Source organism: Sorex araneus, chromosome 5 (assembly GCF_027595985.1).
Source record: "Sorex araneus isolate mSorAra2 chromosome 5, mSorAra2.pri, whole genome shotgun sequence".
NCBI lineage: Eukaryota > Metazoa > Chordata > Mammalia > Eulipotyphla > Soricidae > Sorex > Sorex araneus.
The window spans coordinates 52,737,679-52,756,766 of record NC_073306.1 but is presented as its reverse complement, the minus strand read 5'-3'; the positions used below and the strand labels follow the sequence as shown (position 1 = coordinate 52,756,766).

At 62.2% G+C, this 19,088-nt stretch overlaps 1 protein-coding gene across 6 annotated transcripts in view; it reads right to left on the bottom strand.

Moving 5' to 3' along the window:
- The window catches only part of RAP1GAP (RAP1 GTPase activating protein), a 68,818-nt gene extending 51,526 nt beyond the window's left edge, over nucleotides 1-17,292 (bottom strand). For 2 of the 6 annotated variants that reach the window (XR_008630176.1, XR_008630177.1), the window contains exon 1: nucleotides 1,270-1,286. The gene's annotated coding sequence lies outside the window, so the exon portion shown is untranslated. Of the gene's footprint in view, nucleotides 1-1,269; nucleotides 1,287-17,158 lie in introns of those variants that run through there. The other 4 variants (XR_008630180.1, XR_008630179.1, XM_055138098.1 and 1 more) reach the window with 4 other exon arrangements.
- Between the last annotated feature and the right edge of the window lie 1,796 nt (nucleotides 17,293-19,088).

The following is a 19,088-nucleotide window of genomic DNA, read 5'->3' as shown; positions in this document are numbered from 1 at the left end:
CACTACACCCCCTCTTGGCTGAGTAGAGAAAGCCCCAGGAGTTCAGGGGTACCCCATCTGGCTCCCTGTTTAGCCTCAGCGAGTGCGAGGGTGAACCCTAGGCTGCCCCACTCCCCACCTTCTGAGGGCACCTTGGGGTGGGGTGGGCTGGAGAGGGTGCCACCGTCCGCCCCGTGGGGGCCAGCTCAGGGGCAGCTGTTGGGACAACAAACAACCCTGGCCCAAGGAGAAAGGAGAAGGGGCCACAAACTGGTCTCCACCAGCTGCAGGATGCCAGTGGGTGGGGAGCAGGCTCCCAGGAACCAGCCAGAGTGGAAGGTGAACTGCAACAGGAAAAGGGAAGTCAGAAGCCAGGGCTGGCCCGAGGCCGCACAGCAGAACCAGCTCCCCTCCCGGACCCCGGGGGGTGGGGGGGTGGGGTGTCCTCCGGCCAGAATCTCAGGGCTCAGCGGGGCCCTTGCATCCCTGCACTGTGGCCTCTCCCCTGACCTGCACCCCAGTTCTGAGAGCGTGTCCTCTGCATCAGCAGACCCCTGGGCATGGGCGCCAACGGGGGTCCCTTGTTCACAGACAGCAGCACTCAGCCAAGCACTGGGAAGCCTGAGAAGGGACTCAGGCCCCCATCGGTGCCCTCCCAGATCTCTGGGAATGCAATCAGACCCCCACCTCACAAGCACCGTGCTGAGGCGGGAATCCGGGGTGAGCAGGGACACTGGAATTCCGACCACCACTGGATGCCCCCTTCCTCCCTGAACCCGCAAGCCCAGGGAACGGTTCCCATGTATGGGGAGGGGGCCTACAAGAGTTTCCGGTTCCCTCAGTCCAAAGACGCGCGGTGTGGACAGTTCCCCGGCTTCAGCGGCCAGGGGCTCCGACTGACCCGCCCACCTCATCCACACACCCAAGCGCGCGCCCAGGTGTGCACACACCCCCCGCAGGTGCTCACCTACACGCCGCTGAACCCGCAGGCTGCCATGCGCTGCAGGCGACGCCCCTGAGCACTGCAGCACAGCTGAAACGAACGTGCCGCAGGCCCACTCCCCTCCTCCCCTCCCTGCGCACCGACCCTCCCCTCAGTGCGGACATACCCTTCCCTCGGAGCGCACCGACGCTTCCCTCCGTGAGCATCGACACTTCCCTCGAGGCGCACCGACCCTCCCCTCCGTGCGGACCGACCCGACCCTCCCCTCCGTGCGGACCGACCCTCCCCTCCGTGCGGACCGACCCTCCTCTCCGTGCGGACCGACCCTCCCCTCCGTGCGCACCTACCCTCCGTACGCCCCGAAGGTGAAGCTGCGCTTGCGGCCGCTCATGGTGCCGCCGCCGCCACCGCCGGCCGCTCAGAGCCCGGCGCAGTCCCTGCTCCGGGTCACCTTGGCAACCCGGGCGGCCCCGCCCCCCGCCACCAGCCCGGGATCGTCCGCGCCCCCGCGGGCCACGGTCCAGCTGCCGGGCTGCAGCACAGAAAGGGCTGCTTGTTCGCGCCGCCCTCAGCGGGCTGGGCTGGGGCTTTGCTGGGGAGCCGGAGCGTGGTGGGGGCGGGTGCCCGGAGGTGGACACGGACAAGTGGGGTGGGGGACCCTCTTGCAAACCCCCCCCACTTGCCCCCAGCCGCTGGACACAGTCGGGAGAATCAGCACTCAGGACTCCAAGGCCCTCCCCATCCTCCAATTTCTCACTTTTGTAAAACTGATCTGGTGGCCTGAGCTGTGAGTCGAAACCTCTCCCGAGGGTCATCAGAAAGAAGCAAGGATCATCCCACTAGCCTTTTTGTGCTCAGGGTGCTCAGGGCACCCCCACAGTGCCCAGGATGGAACTCAGGCCATCAAAGCGTGTTCTCAGCCCATTGAGCTCAGTCTCTCTCTCTTTCTCTGCCTCCCTCCCTCCACTAGCCTTTCTGCTGCCCCTCTCCCAGAAGCCCCCCAGTGCCCAGAGAAAAGAGGGATGGAGGGAAGAAGTGGAGAGGCTCCACCTTCTTAAAATTCCTCCATGGGGCTGAAGCAAGGGGGGTAGGGCCTTGCAAGCAGTTGGCCCGGGTTCCATTTCCAGCATCCGATAGGGTCCCAAGCCCGCCAGGAGTGATTCCTGTGCACAGAGATTGGAGTGATCCCTGAGCACAGAGCCAGGAGTGATCCCTGAGCACAGAGCCAGGAGTGATCCCTGAGCACAGAGCCAGGAGTGATCTCTGAGCACAGAGCCAGGAGTGATCCCTGAGCACAGAGCCAGCCCTGAGCATTGCCGGTGTGGCCCCCAAACAAACAAACAAACAAACAAACACCCCTGCCACCAGCTCCTCCTCCAGCTCCGCAGCCTCTTCCCAGGTCTTGATGAATTTTTTTCTGTTTTCTTGTTTCTGTGGGCCATACCCAGTGATGCTCAGGGTTACTCCTGGCTCTGTGCTCAAGGATCTCTCCTAACAGTGCTCCCCAGGGGTCAAACCTGGGTTGGTCACATGCCCTACCCACCGTCCCACTGCTCTGGCCCCCAGTCTTGCTGTTTCACTTGGGGCTTTCAGTCCAAAGGGCAGCAGGGAACACACAACGGATGGGCGGGGGCGGGGGCAGGGATGCCTCTGGGGAAGGCTCCTCCTGGCTGGGCCAGGCCGGGGTCTGGCGCAGTCCTGCAGCTCTCCTGGGGAGTCCCAGGGGTCCCTCTCCAAGTGTGTCCCAAACCACAACATGGAGGCCGGAGGGCAACAGCATCTCTTGAGGGGTGTCCCCCCGGCCCCCGCCTCCATCTCCACCTGCACGGGGCCCAGTCCCCTCCTCACACACTCTGGTGGGTGGAAGAATCCTGCGGAGCCCCGTGCAGGCCGCAGAGCCCCGCAGGCTGGTGAGAGGGCCGGAACCGCCAGACTGGGCTGGGCCCTGAGCAGAGAGCCTGAGCACACTGGAGCCAGGTCAGGGCCCGGGTTCCAGGGCTGCTGCCCCGCCACAGGGCACGGGGAGCCACAGGAGGGCAGCCCCTGAGCTGAGTCAGGGCAGGAGGGGCCACTTCCCCCAGGGGCTGCCCTCTTCCAACAGGGGCACCCAGAGCACTGGGCGGAGGGAGGGGCCGAGAGCCGGACAGGGGCCGTGGCGAGGTTCTGCCCGGCACCAGGGCTGGGACCCAGGCTCCAGGCCCTTCCAGGCTGTGGCCCCTCGGACGGGTCCCTCAGTGCCGCGGTCCTGCTGCTCGTGGCCATGATTCCTACGTGAGCTCTGCGTGTCCGCTTGGCAGGGTGACCAAGAGGCCTTCCACACGCCAAGTTTCCCAGCCGGGACAGTGGGCCCTTGAGAGGGGCTGTGGGACTGCAGGGTTCCCAGCAGAGACAAAGAGTTCAGTGTGGACTCCAGCCTCTTGGGCTCGGACCAGCTGCAGCTGCCTCCCCCAAGCAAGAGCCGGGGGCGGGGTGGGGGTGGGGCACCCTGCTCCCTCGGCCAGGGATGCACAGGACACGCCCTGGCCCACTCCCGGCCTGCAGTCACAGCTGCACGACGCGACACGACATGGGGCTTCGGATCCTGCACAGGCACATCCAAGGACGCCGTCTCTCAACACCCCGGACCCGGGAAGCCCCAGGGTCAGCGCCTCTAGTCAGTGGGGTGACCCTGGCAAGCCATGTCATCTTTCTGAGGCTGTTCATCTGCAAGTAGGTTGGTGGTGACAGTACCGTGAGGAGGGTTTGCTGGGGTGAAGAAGGGGACGGTATCGGAAGCACCTGTTGCGAGTTCTTGTTAGCTACAGTGTAACACTGGGGGCCAGAGTGATAGCACAGCGGGGAGGGCATTTGCCTGGCATGCGGCCAACCTAGGTTCGGGGTCCCCCCCAACACCCCCCAGTACCCTCAGGAGTGAGCGCAGAGCCAGGAGCCAGCCCTGTTCAGTGTGGCCCCCAAACCCAAGTGACATCCAATGAACCGTGTGCTGCTATATCGTGTGTCTCGGGAGGGGCGCCACGAAACCACCACGTTTGCAGAGCGAGCAAAAATGCTTTATCTAAGGCCAACTGGCGGCCATCTGGAGGAGTCAGTGAAGGTTCTCTTGTACCAGGCAGAGCCCTTGGAGAGACGGGGCGGATGTCTGTGTGTGAGCACGTGGAGAGACAGACGCACAGACAGTGCAGGGAGGGCACAGACACTTCCAGGCAGGCACTCACCGCTCTGCCCAGCAGTCAGTCGGAAGGCATTTCCTTCTGGGGGACCGTACCCCGCTTCCCCGCCTCCTCTCTCTCCAGCCTGGAGCCTGAGCCAGCTGCCCTGCAGGGCTGGGGCCCCTCTAGGAGGGAGCCGCCCCTTCTGGGTTTTCTTGTGCCCAGGTTGTTTGAATCAGCACCAGGCCGAGTGGAGGATGAAGGAAGTGGGGTGGCTGGAGGCACGTTCCCTTATCCAAGCTCACCCTGGGTTGAACTCGGGGCATCCACCCACCTGCAGTGCCACGTCAGGGCAGGGGTCGGGCAGAGCTCCTAGGAGGAGCTCAGGTCCAGTGGGCGGAAGGGGCTGGTCGCTGGCCTCCCCCACCCCACTCGCTCCCCCTGGGGGACATCTGCCCATGGGAGGGGCGCACGGGCAGCACCCAGGGGTCCTGGCCTTCCCGACAGCCGAGCAGCCCCCATGCACCTCAGCCAGCCGCCCTCCCCAGAGCTGCAGGCTGCTCGTCTGCTCCCCGCCTACTCTCCCTTTGCCGGGTTAGAGAGGGAACAATGGGGAAATGTGTTTACTCGCAGCACCTTTATCGGAGCCCACTGCCTCCCCCCACCGAGGTGCGCCCACCCAAACCCAAAACTCTAGAGACGCCGAGCACCTGGGTGAAATCCTGGCGGAGGGAAGCAGGAGGCAGTGTGGCTCAGCTGCCTGCCCGGTGAGGTGCTGCCCGGGTCTGAGCCCCCTGCTGCACTCACGCACTCCTGGGAACCCCTACCTCCTCGGTGACCGCCATCAGCCCCAGGACAGTCCTCCCAGAATGGTCAGGATAGGCCCCCGCCCCACGAGGCTGCCACGAGGACAGGGGTCTCCGAGCTCCTGAGAGCAAACCCCTCTGGAGACCCCTGGGACACATCTGCCTACCTTCCCTCACCCTTCGAATCCGCAGGGAGCACTCCCGTGTGCATGCCGCCACCCAGACTCTGGAGACAGCACGAACAGCGGGCGGAGGGATAACGTAGCAGGAAGGACACCGGCCTCGCATGGGGCTGACCTGGGCTCGGTGGATCCCAGGGCCCTGCCAGGAGCGATCTCTGAGCACGAAGCCAGGGGGAAGCCCTGGGCAGCGCCAGGTGCTGACACTGTTTCAACTCCAGGGGCAGAGGACGGCCAGGACACAGCAGGTCCAGCTGCCCTGCATGCATCCCTGCACACTTTCCCCACGACGTGGCCACCGACCCTGCTAGTGCATGCAGAGACAGGTCACGTGTGTTTACAGAGGCCAGCTGGGGCTCCAGCGCACGGGGGATTCTCTCTCCTGAACAACGGCCCCCGCGGTGCAAACCTGCACAGCAGCAAATGCCCGGGGCTGGGCCATACTGGTACTTGGGAGCTGAAGGGAGAGGGGTGCCGCTCACGGGGCAGTGTGGTGTCAGGAACTGAACCACGGTCAGCCACAGGCCAGGCAAGCCCCTGTCTGCTTACGATCTCTCCAGCCTGACACGGAGCAGCCAGTGCATCCTCAAGGAGAGGGAGGCCGAGGCTTGCTCCCACGGTTCTAGGCTGCAGTCAGGCCAGCCTGCACTGCTAAACATGCCGCAGGGGCAGTGCGCTAAGCCGGGCGTCTGCGGATGCCCAGAACCCGCCCAGGGCAGCAGCTAGGCTGACCTGACCTGGGTGTGCCACTCCCTCAGCTGTGGGCACCTGTCTTGTTTCCTCCCACAAGCTGCCTTCCCAGCTGGAGCCTTTGCTGCCCACTTGTAACATTGTAACACGGGGGGATGGGTTGAGATGCCCTAACGACCGTGCACGTGCCACTCTCCCACGCCAGTCTGAGATGCCGCCAGCGATGCCCCTCTTCATGCCTCCTTGGTGGTGGTTCTAAACCAGGATGCCTCTGCCCCCTAGAGGGCGTGAGGGGAATAGGTGCGGGTGCTGCCGGTCTCAGAAATAACTAGAGAGTAGCACGGTCGGTCATTCAATGGCTGGGGCAGGAAGGCTCTGCCACGGCACGCCTCCCCCTCCACACCCAGGAATTCTTGTGCACAGACTTATATGCAGAAAATGTCCCAGAACCTTTTTGGTTCAACGTACCCGTCTTTTGGGTATTAAGTATACTACTTGTATATTTGAACTGCCAGGCATTCCTTCCCGGCCCCCTCCCCGCGGTACCCCCGCACCACCCCTGGGGCATGCCCTCTCCCTTCTGCCAGACCCACCATGGTACACATGCACCCCACAATGGCAGCACCGTGCCTCCGCCCACTGTGTTAATAGTTATACTTATACTTAATACTGACATAGTCTTCCAGGTATACAACCACCAAACTACTACAGCCATTTCACCTTAGAAGTCAGATCTGTCTGTAGGTGACACTGGGGGCAGGGAGGGAGCTCCAAGAGCTACGGAGTGTCCTGCATGCAGGCGACCACAGTTGGATCCCCGACTACGCACGCTCCCTCAAGCACCCTATATAGCAGCCCTGTGCTGAGTCATGCCCCTGAGCACCAAAGGACGTATCTCAAAATCTAAGGGGTTTGTTTGAATATAACAGATTGCAAGCGTCAATTTCATTGGGTTTTGTGGTCCTGCCCAGACTGTCTATAGAAATAGAGTTTTACATTCTCTTAGGGAAATATATTGTATTGTTTCTGATGGCAGTTGCTTAGCTAGGTTTATTATCCAGGCCTGTCATTAGAGTAAAATAATGACCTTTAAGGAGTTGGAGCGATAGCACAGTGGGTAGGGTGTTTGCCTTGCACGCGGCTGACCCGGGTTTGATCCCCAGCATCCCTTATGGTCCCCCGAGCACCGCCAGGAGTTATTCCTGAGTGCAGAGCCAGGAGTTAACCCCTGTGCATCGCCGGGTGTGACCCAAAAAGAGAAAGAAAAAGAAAAAAAAATGACCTTTAAAATGAATTCTGAAACCCGGTTGAGGAATTTGTGTGGTTCCAGGCGCCCTCAACTGGCCACCATAGGAACTGCAGTCGGAGGACCTGGTGGACTCCAGGACCAGGGACAGCGCCCAGGGAGCGCTTCTAGAGGAACTGCCAGGCATTCCTTCCTGGCCCCCCTCCCCGCGGTACTCCCGCACCACCCCTGGGGCATGCCCTCTCCCTTCTCCCAGACCCACAATGGTACACCTGCACCCCACAATGGCAGCACCGTGCCTCCGCCCACTGTGTTCCTGCCGCCCCCTTTACCCCGACACCCGCCCTGCTCTCCTGCGTGCAGAACACAGAACTGCACTCACATGCCCTGGGACCTGTGATCCCGGCAACAGCCCGGGAAGGCGGAGCATGCAAGGCTGGCGGCAGCCATGGCTGATGGGGAGCGAGGCGCGCACAAAGCAGATCCACGCAGTTTGGCTGTCCCTCTGTCCCTCCCAGACCTCCGCCCCCTCACACCTCCACCTGCTGTCACAGGTGGTCCTGAGCTACGCACACCTATGATCGTAGCGCCAAGGAACCTTGTGGATTGACTGCTATCATAAACTAGTGACATGTCCAGGGCCCTGGGGACTTGGCAGCTTGTCTAGGGCTAGTGAAACTAGAAGTTTCCAGTGAAAGGCATCTAAGGTTGGGGCTGGAGTGATAGCACAGCGGGTAGGGCGTTTGCCTTGCACGCGGCCGACCCGGGTTCTAATCCCAGCATCCCATATGGTCCCCTGAGCACCGCCAGGGGTAATTCCTGAGTGAAGAGCCAGGAGTAACCCCTGTGCATCGCTGGGTGTGACCCAAAAACCGAAAAAAAAAAAAAAGAAAGGCATCTAAGGTCTTAACTGTACTGCTGTTTTTTTTTGGGGGGGGAGGGGTGACACACTTGGCAGTGCTCAGGAGCTACTCTAGAATTAGTGCTCAGGGATTGCTCCTGATGGTGCTTGGGGGGAACCACGTGGTGCTGAGGATTGAACCTGGGTCGCCTACATGCACCGCATGTGCTCAGCCCATTGGGGTACGGCTCTGGTCCCTCAGCTCTGCTCTGAAGTGCTCTCAGGGATGTTCTTGGGAAGATGAAAGTCATTCGGCAATCCTGGACTGGGGGGTGGGAGAACTGCGGGGGCTGAGCTTATGCCTTGCATGCGGAGCCTCAGATTTGCTTCCTGGCCCCTATGGTCCGCTGGGTCTGACCCAAGACCCAGGCAACAAAGGGTGCTCCGATAACTGAGGGCCTGAAAGCCTGACAATTGCATGGGGCCCCACCAGTCTCCCCAAGGAACTCCTATCTCCCCATTTTCTTTGTGAAGCTTTGGCCTCACAAAGCCTCTCCCCAAGGCACACAGAAGGTGCTCACTTAATGCTTGATGTTGGTCTGAAATCCTGCCTTCCAGGAACCAGAGTTTTCAATGCATAAACACAAGGCCTGGGCACAGAGCCTGGATGCCCAGCAGGGCAGAATGAGCTGGGAGTCAGGACATAGGCATGAGCACTGGACAGAGCCAAGTGCCTCGAAGACTCAGTTTTCTCTCAGAGGAAGGAAACACACGAGCTCTCAGCAAAGGAGGTAGCTAGCTCAGGTTGGGGTCGGAGCGATGGTACAATGGGGAGGGTGTCTGCCTTGCATATGGCTGAGCCGGATTTGATCCCTGGCATCCCATATGGCATCCCGAGCAATGCCAGGAGTAATTCTCGAGTGCATGCGCCAGGAGTAACCCCTGAGCATCACTGGGTGTGACCAAAAAAGCCGGAAAAAAAAAAAAGTTAGTTCAAGGCCGGGTGCTCTGGTCACTGCAGAGGAGAGTGTGGACAAAGACCAAAAGCCCCCGATGAAGCCCCCATTTCCCCAAGGATCAGCCAGGTGACAGTGAAAATGGGAGACAGGGGCTGAGCGAATGGCCGCATGGTGCCTCTGAAGGCAGACCTGCCACATGGAAGGAGCTGGGCTCGATCCAGCACGGGCAGAGCAGGCACTGCATACGTGTCCACGTGGTGACTAGACTGGGTCCCAAGGACTACATGGCAGAAGACAGATGGGGGGTGGGCAGAGTGATAGGACAGCGGGCAGGGCACTTGCCTTACATTCAGCCCACCCGAGTTTGATCCCGGACATCACATATGGTCCCCCGAGCACTGCCAGGAGTAATTCCTGAGTGCAGAGGCAGGAGTATTGCTGGGCGTGACCCAAAAACAAAAAAGAAAAAAAATCAACTTCATTCCCATCACAATACACACAGGGGCTGACATGGGCATGGGGTAGGTACCTGGGGGACGGGCAGGGGGCCTAGGGGTGGGGCTTAGTGTTTGACTCCTTGTCTCTGTCACAATGTGACATGTGACTGGATCATTTTCATAACCCCCTTGAAGCCTCTGCTCCTTCCTCAGAAAGCAGGGAGCGGCAGACAGTTTTTCCTGTTGGAGAGAGGGCTGCAGCACAGGTTTTGCATGCAGGGGACCTGGACCTGATCCCCAACACCCCATGGTCCCGGAGTGCTGCTGGGCGCCCTAAACCAATAGACACATAATAGTGCCTACTCCCTAGGGTGTTCTTGGTGTTCTGAGGAAGTTCCAGTGAATGGGGCCTGTCTCTGATGCTGTCACTGGACACTGTTCAGTTAGTCCAGTCACAAGCTGAGAGTCAGGGGCCTGGCTGTCACAAGCTCCACTCGGTGGTGCCCTGCCTCTCTGTGTCCTTCGAGCTCTCAGAGGGTCCCGGCTGGCCTGACGCTCACGGGCACAGGGGCGGGGGGGGGGGGTGGGCACAGGGACCTGTAGAGGACAGTCAGTCAAGCTCTTCAGGGAGGCAGGGAGGGCTGCCCACTTCCCAGGACCGCCAGCTGCTGGCGCAGAACCAGGGCACATGGGCCGCAGGCCTCGGGGCTGGGAAGACGAATAAAGAAAGCGCGAGTTCCGGGGTCCCAGCTGTGAGCCCCCAGGCACACCGCTTCCCCTTTCTGAACCTCTGCTTCCTCCGCCCCAGAGCAAGGATAAAAACAGCCGTTCCAGGAGTTCCAGCAGCCCCTGGGGCTCCGGCACCCTCAGAGCATCCCAGATGTGAGTGTCCTTTGTGAATTGCTACCACTGAGTGTAATCATCATAATTATAATCTGTGGAGCGCGAGGGGGTGGATCAGCTGATCTCCGTGGTCCTTCTCCAGCGCTGACGCTGAGGGTTTCCCAGCTGGGCATTCGCGAAGACAAAGGGGGCCGCGAGGACCCAGGATCCCTGGGAACCTCCTGTCACTCGTCTTCCAGCCCAGCCCAGGTTGTTGATGGGGTGTCGGGAGCAGATGCTGGGGGTTCGGGACCGGAGAGTCTGGGATCTGCATCCTCATGCCCGATTCCCCTCTGTCTCATCCCAGAACTGCCAAGCTCGCCACAGCACATGCCGTCCCTCTCAGTGCCACCCCCCCTCACCTTCTAATGCTGCATGCAGTTCCCCAGAGAAGGCTCATAGTGGTGGCAGGGGGATCGGAGAGGTAGGACAGCAGGTAGGGAGCTTGCCTTTCCCATGGCTAAACTAGTTTGATCCCTGTCACCCCATACAGTCCCCCTGAGCACTGCCAGGAATGATCCCTGAGTGCAGAGTCAGGAGTAAGCCCTGAGCACATCTGGGTGTGGCCCACAAACAAACAAACAAAAAGTGGAGGCAGAGAGCCCTTCATCAAATCTGAACTCCAGGCCACAGAGATGGTCGGCAGGCATGGTGCTTGCTGTACCAGGAGCACGGAGCCAGGAGTAAGCCCCAAGCATGGCTAGGTGTGGCCCCCACGGGGCCGTCAAACAAAACAAAACCACAAAGAACTGAGTTCCAGAGGCCAGGGAGCTGGCTCCAGGACCCGAGCGTGCGCTTTGTGTGTCCGAGCTTGGGCTCACTCCAGGACTGTGATCACCCGGAGCACTGGTGGGCGGCTCCCCAAGCCCAAATAAAAACAAACGTCCCCCAGGATAAAATCTCAGTCAGCCACACACAAGCTGGGAGGCTTGGGGCAGGTCACTGAACCACCCTGAGCCCCTGAGGACCCGTGGACAGCTACGCCTGCCCCCGTGCCCCCGCCCACATTCTATCTTGCTCCCTGGCACATGTGAGCCAGTTGGACCCTGGTGGTCAGAGGGGGTCGAGGTGGGGGGCTGGGCACAGCCCCTGTAAAGTGCTGACTCTCCAGCGAGAAAAGACTGGGAGCCCTCCTGGTCACTGCGTGTCCAGCCAAGGGGTTTGATCCAGCCTGTTTCCGGGGGCAGGAGGCCCTGGGGGAGGGCTGGAAGGTGTCCCGGCGCCCCTGGCAGACAGGAGGGGAATGAATGAGAGCTCACGGCCCAGACCCTTCAGTCCCGAGACAGCCGCCAGATGGGGAGGGGGCAGGGGGCCTGGGCACGGCCTCTCTCTGGACCCCGAGTTAGAAAGGGGCAGCAGAGGAGAGGTTAGCTCCTACTGCTTGTGGGGGCAGCCCCCCGCCTGCAGCTAGCTGGGTGCCCCACTTCTGAGAAGGGAGGCGCGGGATGCCCCAGGAGGCAGGCGCGGAGCTGCAGTGCAGAGAGAAGTTCCCAAGGTCACCCTCCCTCGGCCACCTCTGGCGAGCACGAGCCCCAACTCGGAGGACAAGGACGGGTCCTTGGAGCTGGGGAACGGGTGGGGGTGGGGGTCCCTCCAGGACGGGGGGCCCAGCCCTCGGAGCAGGCTGCACCCCCAGTTCCTGCCGCAGCCTGACTGCGCAGACACGTGGCACCTGCAGCCTTGAGAAGCTGGGGAGGCTGCCGGCACCCTGTCCCCTGTCCCCAGGGGAGCAAGTAGCTGCCAGGAACTGCCCCAAGCCACCAGACACACAGAGCTCACGCGTCCCCTCCAAACATGGCCTGGGCTGGGCTGGCGGGGAGGGGACCCGCAGCCTGAGGGCAGCACAGCTGACAGCCCCCCTCACCCGGCCGCAGGTGCTGGGCCCAGGGAACACAGAGAGGGTGCCACGCCAGCGCCCTGCCGCGGGGGCCCTACCCAGGCCAGATTCCTCGTCAGGGGGGTGCAGGAAAATGCGAGCCCCCAACCTGCACGTGAAGCCCCTACCCCCAGCACTGCCTGGTCCCCTGAGCACTGCCAGGAGCATCCCCCAAGCATGAAGCTGGGCGGATGTGGCCCCCCAAACCCAAAGAAGCAGAAAACCTGACCCCAACTCTTCCCTGGACAGTCCATCCACTGATGCCAAACCTTACCCCGAGCCCGGCGGCCTGGCCCACAGCACCCCCGCCACCAGACCCTGCATTCCTACCCCGTCCCATGAAGGCACCCTGACTATCACAGACACCCTCCAACACGCCGGACACGGGGTCCCCAAGGGGAACCCCCTTCCCCAGCGAGGGCAGCAGCACCCGTATCTGGGGGAGGGGAAGGCATGGGAGAAACTCCCACTGGCCCAAATACCCAAGAAACAAAGTTCCTCTGGCAGTGCCGGAGATGGAACCCAGGACCCCAGACACGGGAGGCTCACGTGCTACCCCCCGACTCAAGCCTCTGGCCCCGGCCTGAAATATTTGCTGTTTGAAGAGAGTTGTGTCCAGACAGAGCTGCCCGGTGGTGGTTGTTCCTTCTGCACGCCATGAAGCAGTGCCCGCCACTGTGTCGACTTCACACAAACAACACTCGGGTGCTCGGGCAGCAGCGTCTGACCCCAGAGGAGGAGGAGGAGGAGGAGGAGGAGGAGGAGGAGGAGGAGGAGGAGGAGGAGGAGGAAGAGGAGGAGCAGGAGGAGGTACACTCGGCCAAAGCCATACAGCAGAGACAGGGCTCAGACACCCAGACGACTTCCGGCCCACGCTCCCTTGCTCTGCAACCAGTGCCCATGACGCGCCAGGCACGGCTCTGAGTACTGGCCTACACTGTCTTTCCCCTCTGCCAACGCGCAGTGGGTCCCTGACACCTTCACAGAGGAAGGACAGGCTCAGAGAGTGGGAGGAATTTGCCGGGTCATGCGGCTGAGTCAGAATTTAGGGAATGGGGCCGGTGCAACAGTACAGTTGGGGAGGGCATTTGCCTTCCCTGCGGCTGAGCCTGGATTTAATCCCCGGCATCCCCTATGTTCCCCCAACACCACCAGGAGTAAATCCTGAGTGCAGAGCTGGGAGGAACTCCTGAGTATTATTGGGTGTGGCACCCCCCCCCAAAAAAAAAGAAAAAAACAGGAGCCAGGGCAACAGTACAGCTCTTGAGTGATAATCTGTCTTGCACACACCTGACCTGGGTTTGATCCCCAGCATCCCATATGGTCCCCGAGCAACACCAGGAGTAATTCCTGAGTGCAGAGCCAGGAGTAACCCCTGAGCATTGCCGTGTGTCACCCAAAAAGCAAGCGAGCAAACAAACAAAAACAACAACAAAAACCTAAAACAGAATTTAGGGATTAGGGGCTGGAGCAATAGCACAGCAGGTAGGGTGTTTGCCTTGCACACGGTCAACCTGGGTTCAAGCCCCACGGTTGTCATCCCACACGGTCCCCTGAGCACCGCCAGGAGTGACTCCTGAAAGCAGAGCTATGAGTTATGAGCCTGAGCATCGCTGGGTGTGGCAACAAAACAAAACAAATTTAAGGAGCAGGGGAGGACCTCCAAGGGTAAGTACACATGCTTTGCGTGCGGGAGATCCGGGTTCTATCCCCTAACACGCCATGGTCCACTGAACACTGTTGGGAGTGGCCTCCCCGCACGGCTAGGTGTGGCCCCCCCAAACATATAGAACTGATGCTCAGGAGTTCTTCCACAGGTGGGGTGAGGGCCAGGGGGCACACTGGAGCACTCTGAGCCTCACCTTCTCGCTGGACGCCCCGTCCCCACCCATGCCCCGAGCCCATCAGGACCCAGGACATACCGCAGGCTCAGTGAGTGCCAGCAGGCCCCCACACAGGGCCTCTGCCCCCAGCCGGCACGGCAGGGACATTGTTGGGTGAATGTGAGGGCTGGTGCCCCAGGTGACCTCTGGCCTCCTCTCCCGGCACTCTGCATCACCGCCTGGAAATGTCAGGCCTGAGCCTTCAAACCAGCCAGACCAGAAGGGGGAGGGGAGGAGGAAAATTCTGCAGATGTAAACTCTGATGGCAGCCCCTGTCCTCAGGTCCCTCTCTGCCCACCCCCACTTGATCTACTGTACACCCAGAATTTCTTCTCTCTGTCTGTCTCTCTGTCTGTCTGTCTCTCTGTGGGAGGGAGGCACATCTGGAGATGCTCAGGGCTTACTCCTGGCTCTGTACCCAGAAACCAATCCTGGGGGGACCATATGGGGTGCCGGGGATCAAGCGTGGGTGAGCACCGTGCACGGCCAGTGCCCTACCCACTGTGCTCTCTGGCCCCGAGCACCAGAAATTCTGATTTCCAGGACGTCCTCAGCCAGGGGCTCTCTCTGGCCCGCTGCTCCCGGCACAGCCAGACGCCCCGTCTGCACGAGCGCAGGTGCCTCCTCACACCTCACACTCCCCAGCCAGGCAGAGCCGCCTCCAGGGCTGCAGACTGGCCCAGAGACGGGAGACACGTGCCCGGGCCACACAGCCAGCAGAGAGGAGGGACTCGGAACCAGATGCTGGCGTATACCAGGGCAAGCGCCCAGGGGAGGGGGCAAAGCCCAGAGCCCCCCCCCCCCCGCAGCCCCGTCGGTCTGCCCTAGGGATTCTGACCCCAACCAGGAGTGGCTCTGGGCAGCTGTGCTGCCATCTGGGCCTCTCCAGGGCTCGGCCAGGGGCCAGAGCCTCTGCCAGGCAGAGGTGAGCAGAGGAGAGCACAGCGGATTCCCTGGAAGGACAGAGCAGAATCCAGGATTTGGCAAGAGCTCCTGGCACAGGCGGCAAAGGAAAGGGAGCCCCAGGGTGGCCTGGAGCCGAGGCTGGGTCACTGTCTAGCCCTGAGAGAGCCTGCGCAGCAGAGGGAAAGAGAGGCGGAAGGGCCACCTGGCAGGGGTGTGTGGAGGGGGGCTGGGGGTCTCTGAGGGGGAAACACCAGACAAGAGGGGGACCCAGCTCAGTTTGTGGGAAGCAAAAGAGGGAAGAAAGCCGGACTTGGGGGGGGGGTCTCTTTGCCCCTCCCAAGGGGTGGAGGTCCCGCGTGCATGCGAGTAGGAAGCTATGGAAAGGCCCTGGGGCCTGGGGCCTGGGCGTGGGGGACGGTTTCTGGGGCTCTTCCGGCAGACGAGCGCTGCCAGCTGCAGGTGGCCGCAGTCCGCACCCTGTGGACGCGGTGGGCAGAGCTGAGAGCAGGGCTGGGGCCGGGGCGGGGTGTGCGGGCAGGTGCCTCAGTCTGGGCTGCGAGTCTTTTCTAATCCAACCATGTCTGCATCTGGAAGGGTGTGTGGCTAGACTGTCTGTGGGGTCTGTGTATGTGTGTGTGCGCATGTGTGCACACACGTATGTGTGCATGTGTTAGTATGTGCGTCCATATATGCATGAAGGTGAGTGTTAGTGTGTGTTAACGTGTGCTTGAGACTGTGTGTCAATGTGTGCGTGTGTTTGTGCATGTGTTTCTGTTTGCCTGTGTGTTAGTAGGTGCATGTTAGTGTGAGTCAGTGTGTATACATGTGTGCGTATGTGCAGCCACTCAGCAGCCTGACAAGCAGGACAAAGGCCTTCTGAGACAGACAGGTGGCAGGGAAGACAGACAGACATGCCCAAGGGGTCTTCCCTGTTCTCTGGGCCTGGAAACCCCCCAAACCCGCCTGGGTAGGTAAGGGGGCGGTGAGAGCAGGGTCCCAGGGCACCTGTGTAGACCCCGCTTGGGTGTTGCACGCAGAGGAGACCCTTTGCACTTCAAGAGGCTGGAGGGAGGATCCCATCTTCCTTTCTGCGGGTGGAGCCGATGAAGCCAGGGGAGAGCTCAGCGAGGCAGCCCCCAGTGTGGACAGAGGGGAGAGGGCGTCGCTCAAGGACGGCTGCAGGCTGGGGAAGGGCTGAGGGGCCGTGGGGGCCCGGAGAAGCAGGAGGAGGCCTGGGTTCGGGCCCCTGAGAGAGAGGGAACAGGACCCCACTTCCCCTGCCCTGTGCGGGGTGCCCACAGCACCCCTGGACAGCAAAGGGGGGACAGCACCCTGGGTCACTCCATCTAGTCGCTGCCCCTGGATCCAGAGCCAGAAAATGGACTCTGACTCGGCAGATGACTCTGTGACCTTGGACGGGTGATCTGGTCCCCAGAGCCTCAGTTTCCTCATCTGTCAACACGACTGTGGCCAGGGCTCCTTCCACCTGAGGATTCTTCCCAGGCCCCAGAAAGCACCTCAAAGGTCCTAGGAGAATGCACGTCCCCAGGGCCAGCCTGTAGACCAGCACCTCCACTCCTCAGCCAGCCGCTGCCAGCCCACATGCTCCTGGGGTCCTCTGCGGTTTCCCTGTTAGCTCAGAAATGTGGGGCTCGCCCTCCCCCTTCTGGCAGATTTCCTCGGAAAGGAAGCAGCGCTCCACGGGGGGAAGGAGGACACTGCAGGGGACACTAGGGGCCTGGCCCCCCGTACCCCGCTTCCTAGACGAGGGGATGTTTTTGCCCATCTCTCCCGCTTCCGTCCAGATCCAGCTTCTCTGGCGGCCTTGGGCGCAGGACGGAGTGGGGGGTGGGCAGGGGCGGAGGCGGGAGGCACGGGCACGCGGACCGAGGTGCCAGGCCTGACGCTGGGGTGTCCTTCACTCCCGCCCAGACCTGCGGGATGACCCCTCCAAGGACTCCGGGGTCACGCACCGGTCGGATGCAACTAGCACGAAGAGAAGGTGATGCGTGAGCGTGTGCGAGTGCCCCTGAGCCACAGGGCGGGCATCAGGAAGGGGACCCCAGGGGGCTCCCGCAGCCCCCGGCCCTGCGGAGCTCCCGGAGGGCCCGAGGGGCGCGCGCGGCGTGACGCGCGAGCAGGGCCCCGTGGCAGGCCGGGCGGGTGGGGGGCAACGACATCGCCGCGCCCTGGGCGCAGGAGGGCCGGTGGTCCCCATGCACCCCACTTCCCGGGTCTGCGCGCCGCCGAGGCGCCTCCTCCCCGGGGCTGGGGCCGGGGGTCTCGCTTGTCGGCGACCCCCTCCTCCCTCCCGTGGAGCAGAAAACGTGACTGCCCACCCACGCGGCGGGTGGCGGCGCCCCCGGCCCTCCCCGGACTCACCGCGGGCCTCGGGCGCTGCGGCTCGGCGCCTGCTCGGCTGCAGCTCGGCTGGGACGCGGCTCCGCCGCCGCCGCCGCAGTTCGGGAGGGGCGTCACGTGACCGCGCGCGCCCGCGCCGCGCCGCCCCCCGCGCCCGCCACCCCCTTCCCAGGTGCGGGGCCGGCGCTCCGGGAGGACCGGCTCGGCGGGGCTCCGCGGGTCCGCAGGGGCTGGCGGGGATGCCCCCCCGGCAACTCCCCACCTACCCCGGGAAGGGGTGCGGGGAGGCGAGCGGAGACGGGAGGAAGGCGGGGTCAGTGTCAGTGAGACCCAGGCGGGAGGGGAGCGCAGACATCGTGGGGTCTGGACTGGCACCCTGGGGCCCAAGGTCGCAGGTAAGTGGGTAGCACACCCCCACCCCCATCCTGGGACCCACCGCCCAGCGCGGGGAGCGCCACACAACGGCCAGTTGCCCCCTTCAAGGGGAGGCGGCCCCAGATGGAGCAGGAGAGCAGGGTCTGCAGAGCCAGCGCGGAGTGGGGGTGGGGACGGTGGGGGAGCGCCCGGCACCCCAGTCACAGAACATTCCCGTTGGTGGGGAGCGTTGAGGCCGCTGCATCTCCTCCCCTTGAACCCCCCGAGAAGCGTGCGCACCTGGCCTCGTGGACACTTCAGATGGGACTTAGAGCCACGTCGGGATCAGGCAGATGTATGAACACCTGCTGTGTCCTTAACAGTGACTCGCTTCCACCTCCCCCTCCACTCCCGCAGCCGCGACGCGTTCATTAAGGAAACTACCCAGGGCCTTCAGCAACCCTTACATCAGCCTCCTGGCCACGGGAGACACACAAGCCCGTCTTCAGCCCTGTGGCTCCTGGGACCATGTCATGTTTCCCCGTCAAGACTCTCAGCCCGTGGGATCAGACAGCACAGAGGGCAGCCTCGCGTGTGGTGAGCCAGGTTCCATCCCTGCCACCCCATATGGTCCCCAAGGCCACCAGGAGTGGACCTCCGGAAAGCACAGTTAGGAGTCACCCCGGAGCACTGCTGGAGGTGCTCGGGAAGGGCACTTCTTTGCAGGTGGCAGTCCTGGGCTCGGTCCCTACACCGCACCATCTCCTGGACACAAAAACCCAACCGAAGCATGTGACCAGAATGAAGGTAGCTCTGTGGGAACAGGCCCCTGTTCGGTGTGTCCAGGCAGAGCGTCCAGCAGAGCTTGGCCCCGCGGCTGCAAGGACGTCTGAGTGGTGCCGGCAGAACCAGCCCAGGAGGCGCCAGGACAGAGGGAGGAAAAGACAGTTGGGTTTCAGCACAGACGCCTGCTCACTCCGGGTCACCCACTCCCGAGGGCTGAGCATCAGGTCACGGTCTGGGTCCTTCTCAGGATGCACCCAAGTGGGATGGTCGGCTCAAAACTGTGCTTAGAAGAGGTTGAACAGGGGCTGGAGCAATAGCACAGCGGGTAGGGCGTTTGCCTTGCACGCAGCTGACCCGGGTTCGATTCCCAGCATCCCATATGGTCCTCCGAGCACCGCCAGGGGTAATTCCTGAGTGCAGGGCCAGGAGTAACCCCTGAGCATCGCCGGGTGTGACCCAAAAAGCAAAAAAAAAAAAAAAAAGAAGAAGAGGTTGAACAGATCGAGCCCAGGCGTCTCGGGGGGGGGGGGTTCGTGCGGGGAGGGGGGTGGCACAGGAGGAATTTTCCAAGTATATGGATAACCCCAGGCAGGGCACTCGCCACGGGAGGAGGCTGGTGAGAGAAAATCTTCCTTGGAAAAGGCCAGCTGAATGCCGGCCCACCTTCCGCACACGGCCCACTTCTCCACTGCAGGGCGCGCACAGCAGGGAAGACACTCAAACCCGAGCTCCCCACAGCATCTCTGCACGCAGCCTTTGCTGTTCCACACACTGGGCCGCATGGAACAATCGTGACCTCAAGCCCGGGGAC